Below are 6,683 nucleotides of genomic sequence, written 5' to 3'. Positions count from 1 at the left end.
CCAAATCAATTTTACTACAGTGCAAACAACATATAAAATTGTAAAATATTTTGCAAGATCATCATCCATGAGTTGAAGTATTTTTTGCTTAATCAAAATCATTACTTCTGACATACTGAAGACTATACTATTTAGTAATTTCAGCTATACTATATATGCTTTGGTTCTGGATTTTACCTCTACAGTTGGCTTAGTCAAATGAATAAAGAAAAACACTAATGTATTTAAATGACAATGATGAAATAAAACAATATGGTTCTTGGGCCTTTTTAAAATCTTCATTCCATTCCATTTTGATTCAAGTATTACATGTATGGTATTAATTAAAATCCAAATATGAGAGTTTACATTAAATATATGCAAACTTATGTAAAGTAAACAAATAGTATATGCCCTATAATGCACTTTCACCCAAATAGCATTTAATTACATGGATTTTTTTTGTTTCTTTTATTACAAAACTGATTTGATTTTGTCTTTTAAAAAAAAAACTGTGACCTACAGAAGATGGAATGAGTCATTTTGTCTTCACTACATCAGTTATTGAATGAAATATGTGAGAATTCCTCTGTTTAGCTAACATTCACTTATAATAAGATGATAAGCTTGACATTGGCCTAGAATATGAGCCAGTGTACTAATGAGTGTCAGTTATGATTATATTCAGATACACAGAAGGTGTATACAGTTTTCAAGAATTCCATTAATAAGAAGATGGAGAAAGTAACACCAATGACAGAAGCAGTAAAATTTGCCCTTTGGGTTTTAATTTCAATAGACATTTTTTTTTTTGCTCTCTGGATATTTATTTGAGCTTAGATGAAATGGGTGCTATGAAGGCCTAAGCTTCTATCAATAAACAGTTAGTTAGCTGTGCTAGAATAAACTGTTCATATTCTGGAAAAATATTCATTATGATGATAATCTATTCTGTATTCTGAAAAATAAATATTTTCATAAATATGAAAAAAATCTGTTTTTACACAGGTCCATGAGGAAGATTTGAATATTCATCATTTTTTATACTTATATTTTATTCTATTAAACAAACATAAATATGTGATTAAATACAAAATACATACAAAAGGTATATTAGAAGTATTTTGTAGAATCATCAGTTATAAACTTTTGTTTGTGTTAATTTTATCTTCATTGTTCCCTTGATTCATAACACTGACCAATGGATAATAGAGATTGGATATAAAAATGCTTCTAGAAATATGGCATAAAAAAATCCTGAAACAGATAAAAGAAAATTGTAATCATTCTCATTGAAATTATGTGCTGGAGCATTTAAAAAATTTAATTCCTCTTTTCACTGAAGTACACAGCTTTATTCTGTCTTCAATGACTGGTGCAAATGAAATATGTGGTTTTATTTTTCTCAGAAAAAAATTGGGATAATTCAATGTGGCTTTTGATGAGAAAAAGAAAGGACAGTCTTTTGAGACTGATCCACCCTTATTTTATACAACACAGCAAACTGGTGCAACATATGTAGCAACAAACTATCCTAAGCATTTTTCCCCTCACAGAGAAACTTCCAGGAAAGACACCAAGACATCTGTGAGATTCATAATCTGGTAATATCCAATCATTTCTATATGTATGTATTCAAACATGGGAGGCAATGTTTGATGTACTTAGGATGAAGAAGTGTATAAAACAAAGTCTCTTTAATCTGAGTATATCATTTTCCATTGATACTGAGACACAGTTTGCATCAAGGTACTTAATGCTCCTGCCTATATCCCCCATAGAAGAGCTCTCACATATTTCAGAAAAAAAAAATAAGCATTCTAGGTGATGTCAAGGTCTTGAGCAACTGGAGAGGACACCATATCTGATGTAAATTAAGTAATATTTTCACAGTATCTTATCCTTTCATGCTCATCCTCTTCCCTCAGAGCACATGCAGAGTTGGTGTATCAACACAAGACTATAAAATGACCAAGAGTTTTGCTGTTTGGTCTTTGGTCATAAAAAGCCTGAAGTAAACAAATTTGTGCCAAGTCTTGCTGAGTTGGTTTTGGCCAATTCACCCACCCCCATTCTCTCTTTCTTTCTCAGCTCCATCTCTCTGTTGCTTTTCATAGAATGCAAAAAGTCAAACTTACAGTCTCATGTCCACATTAGAAAACTAGAGGCAGAGAGAACTCAGTTTGTTGTCTAAACACCATTACCATCTTTGGTTATAGTCTTGTAAATTTCTGTTTAAAACATAGAGAGAGGCAAAAATCTGCAAATGGGCAATTTTAACTTGCTAGGACACCAAATCAGTAACCTATATTTGCCTTATAGAAGGTAACATACAACCTGTTACTTATGTCATGTGTGCATTGCTAAGAGAAACTGTTTTAGCTAATTAATATAATTAATTGATTATGTAAGCATCTGTACCCTGCTTATGAGCTTTCCCAGGTCAGGAACAGACTCCCAGCTTTTGTACACATCATCTGTCAGGAATGGCTTCAGCCATAGAAGATGCCACAACTGAACTGTTACTATGTGTCATATGATCAAATATAAATGGGAACAAGGCCAATAAACTCTAATTGAACTCCTTAGAAAAATTTAAGAACTTCTTTGTATTTTTGTCAATTTATTGCCATATTTTAAAAGTTCTAGTAGAAAGGAAGATAGTGTTCAAAGTATTCCTGTGTTTTATTACATCTTTTGGTAGAAATCTACCTACATACTTTTGATTCAGATATGTGTCATCACAGTGTTAATTTTTCTTGGGTACAGTTACTGAGTTTTCATAATTCTGAAGTAAATTTAGTTGCAACAACTATTCAAACAGTAAGACTTACAAGGGGTAATCTCTGTTAATTAAAAAGTGGGTAGCAAGTGGGCATGATGGTACATGCCTAGGAAGGTGAACTGCAAGTTTGAGGTCAGCCGAAGCATCTTAGTAAAAAACTGCCTCAAAATAAAAATAAAAATAAAAAGAACTACATGTGGTTCAGTAGTGAGATGACCCTGGGTTCCATCCTCAGTACAAAAAAATCAGGGGATAGTGACAACTGCTAAGTTTCTAAATCTCAGTGGAAATCATACTAATGAGCTTACTTGAAGAAAAATTGTAATTAATTCTCAAACCTTCATTTGACAGGTAAAAACTCATTAAATTTTACTGAACTCTCCCACATACCAAAGAAAAAATTAGGAAATACAACAATCATTCTAACTAAGAATGATACGGGATCTGCTTCTGAATTACATTTACTAAATTGCAGCAATTAACTGAAATATTTCTACTTTTCAAAACCAAAGCCCAGGTCATCAAAATTCTACAATTCATTTACAAATTATTGAAATGATAAATTCATAAAAATGGAAAAGGATTAATGGTGGCCAGAAGTGGTAGGGAGAACAGCAGGAGAACATGGGTGTGATTATCAGAGGTCACTGTGAGGGGTCCTTCTGACAGAAAGCTCTATACCTGAGCTATATCATCTTTAATGCCAAGATGTGGGCACCTCTACATAAAGTGGGCAGAAGATGTCTTTCTCTTTTAACACAACTACATATAAATCTACAGTTGTCTAAAAAATTAATTTTAAATAGTTGAACCACACTGAAATGAGATCCAAGTGATAATCATCCTAAAATTATCCAAGTTGTTTTTAGAAGTCTGGTAAAGTGAGCATGAAAAATTTAAAAGGAAAGTCTAAACAATAATCACAAATGGTACGTTCTAGATAGTTCATAAAAATGTCTTTCAGGAAGGAAAATGGTTGTACATCCATATAATTCTCAGTATTTTCTTCAATTACACATTTAAATACTACTTCACAGAGCACGATATTCACATGCAAAATACATGCAAATTTATTTTCTATATATTAATGAAGCTGAAACCATGTCTTCCTTCAGAAGTTTAGGAGGAAAAAACTATACTTGAAAATATTTAAGCCTTAATATTTAAATGAAGCTTGTAATGATATAGGAAAATATAAACAAAGCTTTCCCTTAGCTCTGGTGAATCCAAGATAACTGAAATAGTCAATCCAAATATTCTGTTTTACAAAATGACAAGTCTTTTGTCACAGACTAAATAATTAAGCAAAAAGCACAGATAAACGAAATAAATTTTTACAAGTAATGGAAGAGCTAACCAGAAATACAGCAATTTGTTTTCATGTAGTTAAACACTAAAGAAGACATTTAAGGATGCCTGTGGGAGATGGCTCAGAAAACGTTAGATAAGCATTAATTTAAAAGTTATGTTTTCAAGTTAACTGACCAAAATTGGAGTTCAGACCTTTAAAACATTATCAAATTGAAATCACTGGCACACCTAAATGACTTTCACCAGACACAGGACACAGCCAGTGCTGGCAACTTCTATCAAACCCAGAGTGCACAGTTTCCTAGTGTGGCAGTATTTCAGGATAGAGGTAATGAATAGTACAGCTAATGTTTCTAAAGTTGTTAGCCGCAAAACAAGTTCATTACTATGTTTGAAAGACCCCACCAAAGAGGGGTATTCTGTGAAAGACACAACTAGCAGGCTTGATAAAGATTTTGTCAGGAAATTCAGATTTAGGTGGGAAAGCTCTTGCACAAGAGAGTGTGCCTCCATTTACAAAAGGTCATTTGAAATTATCCTTCTCCTTCCCTATTTTAGAAATCACTACTGTATTCTAGATAGACAACAGAGGGAGAAACAGCGGAGTGGCAAAGCTGTGAATGCTGAAAGTTTTGCTTCAAGGATTGCACAACACCCACTTGGGGTGGGGAACCAGGCCTTGGGGGGCATGGAGGATGGAGCCCAGGGCAGAGGACTGAAAGGGTGGGTTTGGTGGCTGGCACTTGACACTTGAAGTCCACCGCGGGTGTCACTCATCCTTAATTAACAATACTGTGATACTGAGACTCAGACACTAATCAACCCACCTTTAATCAGAGTAATGGGACTGGTCTCTGACATTCTTTCAAGGAGTGGAGGGCAGGGTCGCAGCTTTAAAGTTTTCACCTGACTTTGATTAAGGAAGAAAGAGCATCAGCACAGTGAACTCTAGCTAGCTCAGTTTTCCTCTCCTTGATTCTTTGAGGATTAAAGGCACACCACATCACCACTCATGGTCTCCAGACCTAGCGACTTGCAGTCTCGACTGGGTGACTCCGAGAGAAAGGCAGGGACCTAGATGCTAGTGCTCACCAAGTTCGCGATGCTGTGCTCCCAGAGTCAGGCCCACAAGCCAGAGCTCACCCAGCCTGTGCACACCCTAGGCCACTGAGGAGGCTTCACCACGCCTGGGCCAACGAGCAGGCCATTCCCACCATCTCCCAGCGACATCTATCTTGCGCAGCACCCGGAATTAATGCAGCTGGAATCCTGCAGCACCCACGAACTGCGGTCACCTGGGCTGAACTTTGCCCACCACCGCATGCTGGTCTGAGTGTCTTCTGCGCTGAACGGGGCCCCAGAGTGTTGGCACCAGGGTCTCTCTGTACCCACCAGTTCAGGGGACATCGCGCTACAGTCCAACAGAGAGCCGAGCAACCCAAGCGCCTGGTATGGTAGGCCACAGCAGCTGCCCCTCGGGCGGGAGTGAGCTCTGCAGTGGAGCAGCAGAACTGAAGACGGCGTCTGGAGCCCCCGACTGCCCAGGGGAGATTGTCGGGGACAACCGCTCTGCCCTGACTTCTGACCGCTCTCACTGATAACAAAGAGCGTGCACCCAAGCAGGCGCTTCAAGGAGACACCGATGCCCACGTGGCCCAAGCACAGACCGCAGCACCTGCAGCTGGGGCTGCTGCTGTGCCCGCAGTCCTCCGCGGATTGTTGGAGAGAGGCGACTCTGCCCCGGGCCGCCCCCTGCACTCTTCTATTTTCCAACTCACTCTGCCCACCCGCCTGGAATTTTGCTGGGAATCCAGTGACTTCCTGTGCTGACTGCACCCCCTAGGGACCTGAGGCGGAAGCTGCAGTGGGTGCCATTTGAGTCTGCTCTTGGAGAATAGAAGAATATTTCAAAACCTAAATGTTCGCAGGTACCATCTTTCTGCCCCTCCCTTCCAGTGTCTCTTTTCATGAATATTTATACAAGAAAAAGTCATCCTGAAAGATAGAGACACAGGCTTCCCCAAACTGCCCACAGCCCCGGTCGTAAAAATGGTAAAGAATGTATAAACACAGACCTCTCTCCTCTTATCTGTGAAGGCCAGGGGAGCTGACCTGAGAACAAACCTTGCTAACGATAACCCTCCTCCCGGAGGTCACAGCGACTCAGAACTTAAGATAACTTGCTTTACAATTGTATATGTTAGCTAATTAGGAAGAACACTGTATAACTGCTTGCCTTTTATTATATAAACCCTGCTAACGGGGCTGGGGGACCTCTCTTAGCGTCACTGGTTAAGGACGCAGAGGACCAAGCTCGAGCTTGCTAATAAATGACTCTTTGCTGTTTGCATTGATGGTGGTCTCTGGTGGTCTTTGCGGGGTCTCAAGCCTTCGGGCACAACAAATGGGGGCTCGTCCGGGATACCCCAAACCCACCTAGACACCTGATCATAGAGTCATTCGGCCGGTGAGTAAGTCATTGCCGTGTGTTTTCTGGTCTGGATTGCCTGCAGGTTCTGGTTCTGGGCTGGCATAGTCCTGGAGGGCGCGCTATAGGACCCCAGCAGGGTCTCAGGAGACGTCCCCTCGACCCGTCGGGCGACCTTGT

The sequence above is a fragment of the Sciurus carolinensis genome, unplaced genomic scaffold (assembly GCF_902686445.1).
Source record: "Sciurus carolinensis unplaced genomic scaffold, mSciCar1.2, whole genome shotgun sequence".
NCBI classification, from domain to species: Eukaryota; Metazoa; Chordata; class Mammalia; order Rodentia; family Sciuridae; genus Sciurus; species Sciurus carolinensis.
The sequence above is the reverse complement of the archived record's forward strand: the minus strand, read 5'-3'. Positions refer to the sequence as shown.